The following is a 12,598-nucleotide window of genomic DNA, read 5'->3' as shown; positions in this document are numbered from 1 at the left end:
ACAGTTAACCCATCTAGTGCTGGCAGGCGCTACATGAGCTACTGGGAGAAAGTGGCCAACATCTGTCCAAGCAACTCAAAGTCTAAGTGCCTGTGGTGGTTTGATTCAGGTGTCCCCCATAAACTTAGGTGTTCTGAATGCTAGGTTCCCAGCTGATGGATATTAGGAAATTAATGCCTCCTGGAGGAAGTGTATTGTTGGGGGCAGGATTATGGGCTTTATAGCCAATTTCCCCATGCCAGTGTTTGGCACACCCTCCTGTTGCTGTGGGCCACCTTATGTTGGCCAGAGGGTGATGTCCACCCTCTGCTCATGCCATCGTTTTCCCCTGCCATTGTGGAGCTTCCCTTGAGCCTTTAAGCAAAAATCTCTTTTTCCCAGAAGCTGCTCTTTGTTGGGTGATTTCTACCAGCAATGCGAACTGGACTGCAACTCAGAAGCAATCAAGCTGACATGATGCTCACACAAGTGCAATACTGGCACACAGCCATGGTGGGTAACCAACTGCTCTTGGATTGGCTAGTGGATCCACTCAGTGGAAAGGAAACAATATCTGGAATTGGGAAACAAGTCAGAATCATATCTAAATAATGATTCTGCTGGCCAGTGTCAAGCTCCCACTAATCTTGGGCTACAAGAGGACCTACACCCTCTAAATTCTTTCTAAATTAATGATACTTATTCCATTTAACCAGTGTTGACTTCTCTCTGTGTTGGAGAATCTGCTTCTTTTTTTCAAATGGGAGCAGGACATGAGGAAATAAACAACCCAGCATAGTTCACCCTGGCCGCAGCTGAAACCACAGAGGAACTGGGTAAATGAGCAAGAGAGCTGGAGGAGGGGTAGAGGAAGAGATCTGTGTAACAAAAAATGGAAGACCACAGTATGGAAATCCAAGATGTTAAGTGTAAACACGCCTACCTAGTACATTGTCCTAATGGATGAGGCTTTCAGAAAACAACAAGTAAAAGATACCCAGAAAAAAAAAATCATTCAAACTGAGATGAATGGGAAGAAGAAAAGGTATTTTTGCTTAACTCCTTAATTTAACAGAAAGTGTAGATGAAGGACAGCAACGTAGGTGGCCTGGCCCCTCAGGATGAAGGACTAGCATTAAGGTGTCCCAAAAGACCCCTTGAGCAGTGAGGAAACATAACCAATCCAGTTTAAGTGAGAAAGGCAATTTGTTACTGGAGTGACCACAATAACCACAATATGGAAAGCACCAATTTACAGGATCAAATGTTCCAGAGACTCAGCCTTTATCATTTCTTTTCCTCCTTTCATCTCATTTATTTACTTGTTTCATTAAGTGTGTGTGAGAGGGAAGAGAGAGAGAGAGAGAGAGAGATTCTCTCGCCATGACCTTTAACTGCTGTAAACTCCAGACATATGCGCCGCCTTGTGTAGCTGGCTTATGTGGGTCTTAGGGGAATCGAACCTTTGGCTTTGCAGACAAGAGCCTTAACAGCTAAACCATTTCCCCAAGGCATCCTCTAATCTCTTAATTCACTTGCATAAACCAATGGTTAAAAACAAACCATTCCCACTAGACCCTGTGCCTGGAAAATGTTTATTATTGTAGTGTAAAACCACTAAGGGAAAGATTCACAGAAGCTTTATCAGGGAGAGGACAGGCTGCTGCCCCCCAGAACCTAGAGGGGTCAGAGTTGGGCATCACGCAATACAAACACACACTCTAAAAATCACCTAGGCACCAAAAAATGTACTTGGGACCTAACCCTTTTTGCATAAGCATAAATTTTCAAGATAGGGTGAATAAGCAAATTAAATGACCTCATGAGAAATGAACCAAATCCAAGATATATCACTGGGCAGATAGTTCATTTCCTCAATAAGTCAACGACATGAAGAGAAACGAATGGTGATTGTTAGACAGTTGAGACGCATATGTATTAGCAATCAAATGCCACGTGGGCCTAGTGTCGGCCTTTATGACTAAACTATATAACATTTTTTAAACAGTAAGGAAATTTGAACTTGAACTGAATACTGGGTAAAATTAAGGAATTACATGAACTTTTCTAGGTGTGATAATGGTCAGGGGATTAGGAGTTTGTCTTGTTTTTACATTTGATGTTCTCAGCTGAGGATGTGCTGTCCCAAGGCTAAGTACAGCTTGCAGCAGCCCCCTAGACAAAGTAACCTGCACCCCCCCCCTCGCCCCCACCTCCCCACTACCCGCTTGGCCCTGCCCGGCGCTAGCGCGCTCACCGCCCGACCTAGGGCTGGGAGGAAGCCCTTTACCCGGCGTGCCTCGGGCGCTCATTTGCATGTCCAAAGGTGGGATACACTGTCCTAGAGACACTGGCTCGGAGCGCAACTAAGCGAGCTTCGGGGTGCTTTTACGGCGCATGGTGGAACTATACTACACGGTGGGATAGACGGGAATGGTGCAGGAACAGTCACCATAACTAAGAAGAAGCTCACGTTTCTGAACTCTATATATACCGTGGGCGATAGTTGTAGCGTGCTCGCTTCGGCAGCACATATACTAAAATTGGAACGATACAGAGAAGATTAGCATGGCCCCTGCGCAAGGATGACACGCAAATTCGTGAAGCGTTCCATATTTTTGTTCTTTCCTTTAAGGATTCTTTCATGTCAAGGGAAATGGAGTGTTAGCACCCAATATCAGAATTATGGTTTTCACTGCAAGGATATGTATTGTTAGAGCAGTCTGAGAAATGCAACTGCAGCTGAGTTGTATGTGGGATAACCATGTGAAAATGTGTTAATATTTAACCTGAAATAAGAAAATGGCACCCTGCATCTCTCTATAATTCTGAAACTGGCAGCACGAACTCCAGGAGTTCATGTAGAATACCGCCTGGTTTGCTAGAGTGATAACTCCTCACTGAAGGAAGGAGCAAGAGCGCTCATTTCTTATGCCTACCTTGTGTCTCTTGACCTCGGGCTGCACAGAGGCAGGGGCTACAGGTTGGCATTACCGGACTGGCTCTGGAGCTCTGGAAGCAATAGAATATCAGCTGAGAGAGCAAACCCATTCCCCGGAGCCTCCAAAGGGCTTTTAGAAATTCTGGCAACCGGGTGGGTTGTGATGGGAATTTTGATAAGAAGTTGCTTAAGTTAAAAGCAGATTTGTGGGCTGGGGAGATGCATCGCTCGGGGGTTAAAGGTGTTTGCTTGCGATGCCTTGTCAGCCAGGGTTCAGTTCCCAACTAACCACATAAAACCAGATGCACAAAGTGGTATGCATCTGGAGTTCGTTTGCAGTGGCCAAAGGCCCTAGCGTGCCCATACTCACATTCCCTGCTCCAAATAATTAAAAGCATTTATTTTTTAAAAAGCAGATTTGAAAAGCATTAAAATTTTTTCAGTCCTATTTTTTACACTTACATACATGTATATATTGTATTTTACCTTATTCCCCCAATTTCCCTCTCTCTTCCACTAACATTTTTCTCCCTTAATCTTCATCCTATTTTCATGCTTTTTTGATAAACCCATTAGTCGTTAGGTTACTTACTGTAGGACGGGCAGTTTACTAAAGGCTACATCGCTGATGAACACGACTCACCCTCCCAACAATCATAAATTGCTATTAAGTACCCTGGAAGGTGTTTGGGGTCTCGTGTATGAGGTATTGACACGTTCGATTTGGTGCTGGGAAACACATCTTAAAAGCACATTCAAAAATAGAGATAGATAGGTAGATAAAGCAGATGCATAAGATGCAAATACCAGACTCTTCCTAGCACCTTGCCCAGGAGGAACAAAATATGGAACGCTTCACGAATTTGCGTGTCATCCTTGCGCAGGGGCCATGCTAATCTTCTCTGTATCGTTCCAATTTTAGTATATGTGCTGCCGAAGCGAGCACGCTACTGTTGTCGCCCACTGCATATATAGAGTTCAGAAACGTGGGCTCCTTCTTGGTTATGGTGATTATCCCTGTGCACCTTCCATCCTTCTCAGCGTGTAGTCCCACCAATGCGCCGCAGCTCCATCACGAGGCTCGTGCATTTGCGCTCCGACCAATGTCCCCGCGGGACCGCGGAGCTCACCTGTGGGGTGAGACATGCAAATGAGCGCCCGGGGCACGTCGGGAGCGGGGCTTCTTCTGGGTCCTAGGTCGGGGGTGAGCTTTATGGCGCTCCGTCCGTGGGGCAAGCGCGAGCCTCGGAGCCCGGGAGCGGAGGGATTTTTTGAAGTGGACCTGGGAGCTTGCGAAGTCCCTGAAACCCTGAGACTAGGAAGGGCCCGTCGATAAAAATAGGAAATTGTTGCCAACGTTCCACAGTTCGGACACAGCCCAGCCCTCGAGGCGACTCTCCCCCACGACTAGCGTACTCGGTTCTGGAACTGTGGGGGCCCCATCAAAGGTCACCCTCTACGCCGCCCCGCCGCGTCCTTTCCACGCCGGAGGAAGAGAGGCGGTCCACGCCCCCGCCCCGCCCCCACAGGTAAGGCAGGCCTGTGTGCATTCTGCGCAGGCGCCGCTGACCGGGAGAGGCCACGCCCCTTCACAGGTGTTTCCCCGCCTCCCCCCCAGGTCGCTGTCATTGCGCCTAGCAACCAAACTTCCGGAACACTGGACGGCTGAAGGCCGCCTCTGTAGCCCCGGAAGGACACGCTCGCTGTTACCTGTACGGTGGCGCTCCGTGAATATTAGCGACATATTTGCGCACAGTATGTTAGCCCTGATAGGATATAAACGTGGTGAAGGACGGGCCTACTTGCAAGAAATATCATATTGGCGTCAAATATTCTGACATTAACGACAACAAAAATATTGCTGTTGGAGTCGTAGCCCCGCGCGTTGTGAAGTGAGGGGGAAGGTCAACACTCTGGTTATGGATATGGTTTCGGTATTTCTCAGAAGTAAGGGCAAAGGTTTGCTTGGGTTGCTGTGAAGTAGCACCATTACCCGACTGCGGTGACTCAGGCCTGCAATCCTAACTCTTGGAAAGTGGAGAAAGGAGAATCAAGAGTCCCAAAGCCAGCCTTGCCTGCTGTCTTTACATACCGAGTTGGAGGCCAGCCTATGAAAGACACAAAATTTAAAATAAAATAAAATTTAAAAAAGGAAGTTCCAGGCCAGCCGGAGCTAGATGGTAGATATTCTGCCTTGGAAAAAAAAAAAAAAAAAACAAGAAAAAGAAACACAGGCCATTTATCCAGGCACTTACTGTTACTTGGATAAGTTTGAGGCTAGCCTGAGCTAGAGTGAGACCTCTCATGAGTACCCACAAAAAGACATGTGCGCCAAATGGCACATCGTGCAGAGTTCTTATGCAGATCCCCCTCTCTCCCGTTCTTTCTGTTTCTCTGCTTACAAATAATTAAATAAGTGGTCCCTGTGTCTGGCATTTATTTGCAGTGACGGTAGACCCTGGCGTACTCCTTCCCACATATACCCCAAGTAAGTAAGTAAATAAATAGGCAAAATGAAATGCTTAAAATTAACAAATAAGTAATAATGAGGGGCTGAAGAGATGGCTTAGTGGTTACGGTGTTTGCCTACAAAGCCAAAGGACCTCAGTTTGATTCCCCAGCACCCACGTAAGCCAGATGCACCAGGGGGCAAATGTGTCTGGAGTTCGTTTGCAGTGGCTGAAGGCCCTGGAGTGCCCGTTTTTTCTCTCCCTCTCTGCCTCTTTCTCTCTCTCTCTCTCTCAAATAAATAAATAAAAAGTGTTTGTTGTTTTTTTTTTAAGAATGGATAAAATAGCACCATTAGGGCTGGAGAGATGGCTTAGCGGTTAAGCACTTGCCTGTGAAGCCTAAGGACCCTGGTTTGGGGCTCGACTCTCCAGGACCCACATTAGCCAGATGCGCAAGGGGGCGAACGCGTCTGGAGTTCGTCTGCAGTGTCTGGAGGCCCTGGCGGGCCCATTCTCTCTCTCTCTTTATCTGCCTCTTTCTCTCTCTGTTGTTCTCAAAGAAATAAAAATGAACAAAAAAAAATTTTTTAAAAAATAGCACCATTAACAAAGAAGATAGCATACAAAATAACAAATGTTTTTCTTTTATTACTTTATTTATTTATTTGAGAGAGGGGTAGAGAGAGAAAGAGGCAGAGAATGAGAGAGAAAGAGGCAGGTAGAGAATGGGTGTGCCATGGCCTCTAGCCACTGCAAACGAACTCCAGAGTTGTGGGTCCTGGGGAATAAAACCTGGGTCATTAGGCTTCACAGGCAAGTGCTTTAACCACTAACCCATCTCTCCAGGCAGAGTTTTGGCTCTTCTTTTCCTTCTGTCATCCCACCTTTCCCCCAAATGTGACACAATATTTTTTTATTAGTTATGTACGCAGTGTGTATACAGCAATGTTGGTACCATCCTCAGCCTCCCCCCTCTGAAGAGACCCTCCTCTTTGGGGATTGTGGGTTGTGCATTGTGGGGGTAGCCATTATTTATGGGGGAGAGGCAATGTCTCTGTACATAATGTCCCAGTATATGGCTCTAACAATCTTTCCACCCCCTCTTCCGCTAATTTCCCTGAGCCATGTTGGGTTCTCTTTAGGTCTACTTCAGTGATGAGGTCTTGAGAGCCTCTGATGACACAATATTTTAAAGGAAGAGTCATAAAATTTTGAGAAGTTGGTTAATTGGTATCAATCTTTCTGATATATACAAAGAAAATAGTGTGAAATCACGTAAGAGCTGCTAGTTTGCTGGGACAAAAACAGAAAAGAAAGTCTACAGGGATTATTATTGCTAAACCCATCTTTCTTTGTGTTTACAGTTTTTTTTTTTTTCATAGCTTTGGTAAAAGCACTACGTTCATCCCTCCCCCCAAAAAAATTAATTTCAAAAGGCATGCCTTTGTGTTAAATTGCACAATTACAAGCAAAAGAAATGCTTTGATATAATTCTTCTAATAACCTATCTTTCAATAAACTATTTCTGAATTCAAAGCTATTAATAAATAGTAAATTGGGGCTGGAGAGATGGCTTAACGGTTAAAGCAGTTGCCTGCAAAGCCAAAGGACCCAGACTTGATTCCCCAAGAATCTACTGAGCCAGATACACAAGGTAGTGCATGTGTCTGGAGTTTGTTTGCAGTGGCTGGAGACCCTAGTGTGTTCATTTGCTCTTTTTCTATCTGCCTCTCTCTCTCTCTCTCAAATAAATAAAGATAACATATTTTTTAAAAGAAATAGTAAATTGATGTTCAATTTTATGATTTAAAGAGATATATCAAAACCTTTTCATGCTCTTTTAAAAACTTTATAACTAAACAGTTTGTTAAAGGGTACAAGTTAAATAACAGAAGGATGTCAGAGTTATGGGCTCGTGACCTTGATGTCCCTTAAAGTTAACTCCTTCAAAATCAAGCTATACTCCACAAAGATCATTTACAAACTCTTTCTATTCTGAAATGACAAAAGTTATACACTACACAAAAGAAATTTTAAGAAGTCAGCCAGGCATGGTGGCACATGCCTTTAATCTCAGCACTCGGGAGGCAGAGGTAGGAGGAACACCATGAGTTTGAGGCTACCCTTAGACTACATAGTTAATTCCAGGTCAGCCTGGACTAGAGTGAGACCCTGTAAAAAGAAAAAAAAAGAAAAAAGAAAGAAATTGTAAGAAATCAAATTTATTGGGGAAGGGGCAATTTTTACCTTATTTTTCATTATTACATATGTCAGAAATAGCAAGAGAACTCAATTTTAGAATCATGGCATTATGAACAATGTAATGTTAACAGACTTTTTTACAAGTAATTTTGGTTTTTTTTTGTTGTTGTTTGTTTTTCGAGATAGGGTCTCACTCTAGCTCAGGCTGACATGGAATTTGCTATGCATCCTCAGAGTGGCTTCAAATTCATGGTGGTCCTCCTACCTCTGCCTCCTGAGTGCTGGGATTTAAGCGTGAGCCACTACCTTTTAAGCAAGATATTCTCCCTATAGTTCCAATGTTACTTAAATGACTTCAAATATTATTTAAGTACATAAACAGAAAATCAAGAATAAATTCATTATTCTTTAGCTATTGTACAATTATAGCCAAAAAAAAAAATCTAAAAAAGAAAAAATTCTACCCAAAGCAGATTTACAAATAAAACTACAACTCAACAAATTCAAATTAACAACATTAACTTATTGCAGTAGATGATGTATGTGTTTGCCTGCAGCTCAATCACCACTATTGAGTTTGCTGGTGGAAGAATGTAGCCCCAGGACATGGCACATAATAGTGGAATCTGAGAGTATGAAATGAGACTATCAGGACTCTTACTTTAAAACTACTAGAGAGAGATCCTTGAATGCTAATGTTACTTGATAGATCTTTAAAGATATATTTAACTTAACACAAAGTTGACATAACAATATAGTTTAAATCAGTCTTAAATATATAATCCAATCAAATTATGCTGAAATTTGAAACAAGAAAAAAAATCACATGAACTTAATTTCAAATTCCTCCAAATATTTTTAAACTTTTTTTGTTTACTTCCAGTCCTAATTGACTGTTAAGTAGTAAGCTTTCCCAGTTTGGCCATTATTTCAACTATTGGCAGGAGAGAAAAAGATTACCAAACAGTCTGTGTACTCAGAAATTCTCTCTTATCCCTAAAACAAGGCAGACAGGTTCCTATGGTGAAACTAGTCTGACACAGGCGTCACGTGTCTTGTTTTTCAGACAGACTCAGCATCATGTCTGCTCTGGATGAGGTTTGTTATGCTGAAAGTCATCCACTCCATGTCAAAATTAATCAGAAACCAAGCTTTATTATTATTGCTTCCATTCTGTTTCCAATTTGAAGCATTCAAATTAATGTTAAACCTTTATTTGTACAGCATTATCTGAAAGCATTGGCTTTGGTTTGATATAAACATATTATTTACATTATTCAGTCTGCCTCTGTTCATTTCTCATTAGATCCTACCCTACCACACATTCTATTACTCAGTGACATATCATTTGCATGATGTGATTTATTAAAACATAGGAAACTAAAGTCCTGGTTATTGAAAATGTTATTCATGTGTATACAATCACTTGGGGGGAAAAATCCTTCACAAGATGCTCATAATAGGAGGAAAAGATGGTAACATCAAAATAAAAGAGAGACTAATGGAGAGAAGGAGGGGATATGATGGAGAGTGGAGTTGGGAAGGGGAAAGTAGGGGAGAGGAGGGAATTATCATGGTTTGTTGTCTGGAAGTATAGAAATTGTCAATAAAAAATTACACATTAAAAACATTTTGTCGGGCTGGAGGGATGGCTTAGTGGTTAAGGCGTTTACCTGTAAAGCCAAATGACCCAGGTTCGATTCCCCAGGACCCACGTTATCCAGATGCACAAGGGGGTGCACATGTCTGGAGTTTGTTTTCAGTGGCTGGAGGCCCTGGGATGCTTATTCTCTCCCTCTCTCCCTCTTTCTCTGTCAAATAAATAAATAAAAATTTTAAAAAAGTTTTGTCTCCATAGCGAAATAATTCAATACAAGTATAGTTACAGACACTGGGCATGGCTGTCATTTAGAAAGTAGGGCATGTCAACCTAATGGCAGCCAGTTAAGAAGATTGTCAGTCTGATGGTCTGTGAGCTCAGTAAGATGACAAAACAAAATAAATGTGAATTTGTATTGAAATAGCAGTAATTATAAGCTGATTATCCAGATGTTTTAGGCTCATATCTTAATTACTTAAGATTATCACTCTAATTAAAACCATTAGCAATAGACTAGGTGGACTGTAGCATATTAAAACCCTGGAGTACTGTCCAGCAATAAGAAGCAGCATGTTACTGATTTGTACATTGCAGATGCATTTCACAGGCATACCACACAAAGGCAAACCTGAAGGCACACAGGTAGCATGAGCCCACTCATACAATCCATGAGCAAGCACAGCTCATCTAGAAGTGGTAGATATCATAACAGCAATGCTTAGGGCAGTCTTGTCTAAACTTTTGACATCATGATATGACATTGTCATGTACAAACATGTGTGGTTGCATCCATAGCTATTCTTGGATGCATATGGCCTGTCTTAGAGGAAGTCATTGAGACCTGAGTAGAAAATTGTAAAAGAGAACTTTCTGGAATGGTATAAATTTCTACCTTTTGCTGGGTATGGTGCCACACACCTTTAATTCCAGCACTTGGGAGGCTGAGGTAGGAAGATCACTGAGAGTTTGAGCCCAGCCTGAGACTAATTCCAGGTCAGCCTGGACTACAGCAAGATCCTGCATTGAAAAACCAAAAAATAAATTTAAAAAACTAACTATGTATTAATCTCCCTTAGCTGGCACACCTTGCACTTTGAGAAGTTGAGAAATAAATACATAACCTCTGAATATTTTTCAATTTACATTAATGACTTTATTTAATAAGGATTTATTTAGGTGCCAGGCAATGTTCTTGGCACCAGGTTCAGCAATGATCACAACACTTCACCTCTTGACTGTTGGAGTTCTACTTAGGTGTAAAAGAAACAAATAATGAAAATGTGTGCAAATAGAGGAGATAATGTATGGTGTCTATGAACATAATGGAGAAAATGAACAATTTGACCATATTTTACTCATTTCTGAGAAAGGGTGTGTGAAGCACATGTAATTGCATGTCAAATTATACTGTGTTTAGCTCCATTATAATCTCAAAGATCAACTCTCACCCACTTCTTTCATTGTACAATGAAAACAGTTTCAACACATGAGAACATGAAGCCCTATTTCGCCAGTGTACACTTATGTACACTTTATTTTCTCACACACTTAAAAATATTTTATTTAAGGGCCAGGCATGGTAGTGCACGCCTTTAATCCGAGCACTCGAGAGGCAGAAGTAGGAGGATCGCCATGGGTTCGAGGCCACCCTGAGACGACATAGTGAATTTCAGGTCAGCCTGGGCTAGAGTGAGACCTTACCTCAAACAACAACAACAACAAAAAAAAAATTACTTAAAAGAAAGAGAAATGGAGGAGAGAGAGAGAGAGTGAGTGAGCCAGGGCCTCCAGCCACTGCAAACAAACTCCAGACACATGTGCTACCTTGGGCTTCTGGCTTACATGGGTTTTGCAGAATCAAACCTGTATCCTTAGGCTTTGCAGGCAAGCACCTTAACTACTAAGTCATCTCTCCAGCCCTCTCACACACTCTTAAGTAAAAGGACAAATTGATGGCCATTAGATCATTATACACAAATTCAGAGCACATGGACCATGTATTTAAAGAAAGCATGACACTACTGAGATCTGTTATCATCCCTCCTTTTCACAGGCAGTCTCACTTTTTCCTCTGCTTGAATATCGAGGGTGTATATTAGTCAATGACTGAGAATTTTTAAAACATATTTTATCTTTTTTATTTGAGAAAGAAGCAGATAGAGAATGGGTGCACCAGTTCTCCAGCCACTGCAAACAAACTCCAGACACATGTGCCACCTTGTGCATTTGGCTTATGTGGGTACTGGGGAATTAAACCTGGGTTCTTAGACTTCACAGGCAAACACCTTAACCACTAAGCAATCTCTCCAGACCTGAGATTTTTTTTTTTTTTTTTTTTTTTTTTGGTTTTTCGAGGTAAGGTCTCACTCTGGTCCAGGCTGACCTGGAATTAACTCTGTAGTCTCTGTGGCCTTGAACTCATGGCGATCCTCCTACCTTTGCCTCCTGAGTGCTGGGATTAAAGGCGTGCACCACCACGCCCGGCTCTGAAAATTTTTTTAAGCTTGAAATGATCCTTGAAAAGGATCACATCCAGAATGTTACAGGGAGTAAACTTTCATGCTCTAAAAGCCTTGCTAGCACCTATTGCATTGGAATGGTTTCAGCCATTGCAGTTGCTCACATTATTTCATCAATTTTTAAGCATCTGCTGCCATCCAGTAGTGTTGTTGCTTTTTTTTCAACATTTATATTGGTCCTCATCAAAAAAGGAACAGAGAGCTGGGGAGATGCTTAGCAGTAAAGGTGCTTGCCTGCAAAACCTAAGGACCCAGGTTCAATTCCCAGTACCCATGTAAGCCAGATGTACAAGGTAGTGCATGCATCTGGAGTTCATTTTCAGTAGCTAGAGGTCCTGGAGCACTGATTCTCTCTCTCTCTCTCTCTCTCTCTTTCAAATAAGTAAAAAAAAAAAAAAAAAAAAAAAAAAAAAAACAAGGACCAGGGCTGGAGAAATGGCTTAGCGATTAAGTGCTTGCCTGTGAAGCCTAAGGACCCCAGTTTGAGGCTCCATTCTCCAGGACCCATGTAAACCAGATGCCCAAGGTGGCACATGCATCTGGAGTTCATTTGCAGTGGCTGGAGGCGCTGGTATACCCATTTTTTTCTGTCTCTCAAATAAACAACAACAACAACAAAATTTTTTTTAAAAAAAAATCAAGGATCAGAAAAAAGATTCTAGGTGTTGCAGTCAGCTCCACATTGCTAGGGCAAACATCCAACCAGTTTATGGGAGGAAAGGGGCTTAATTCAGGCTTATGTAGTCCAGGGGAGCACCATCAATGGCAGAAGAAACTGGCTCCCTTTCATAGATCCAAGCAAAGAGACACCACCAACAGACAGCACCACCAACAAGCAAGAACAGCCCGAGCTCCAACTGCTCTGAATATGCGTAGTAGGGCTAGACTTAAGATGCATCTACCCCAG

The 12,598-nt window shown here is 42.4% G+C and overlaps 2 non-coding genes across 2 annotated transcripts; one reads left to right on the top strand and one right to left on the bottom strand.

Annotated features, from left to right (window-relative positions):
- The first annotated feature begins 2,492 nt into the window (after positions 1-2,492).
- Positions 2,493-2,599, top strand: LOC123462409. Its single transcript, XR_006638231.1, has one exon. It is a non-coding gene; the product is annotated as a U6 spliceosomal RNA (small nuclear RNA).
- Positions 2,600-3,759: 1,160 nt separating this feature from the next.
- On the bottom strand, positions 3,760-3,866 carry LOC123462419. The gene has a single exon (XR_006638241.1). It is a non-coding gene; the product is annotated as a U6 spliceosomal RNA (small nuclear RNA).
- Positions 3,867-12,598: the final 8,732 nt, after the last annotated feature.

This window comes from Jaculus jaculus, chromosome 7 (assembly GCF_020740685.1).
Source record: "Jaculus jaculus isolate mJacJac1 chromosome 7, mJacJac1.mat.Y.cur, whole genome shotgun sequence".
Taxonomy (NCBI): Eukaryota; Metazoa; Chordata; class Mammalia; order Rodentia; family Dipodidae; genus Jaculus; species Jaculus jaculus.
Note: the sequence above shows the minus strand (reverse complement) of the source record. Positions and strands in the feature narration are given on the sequence as shown.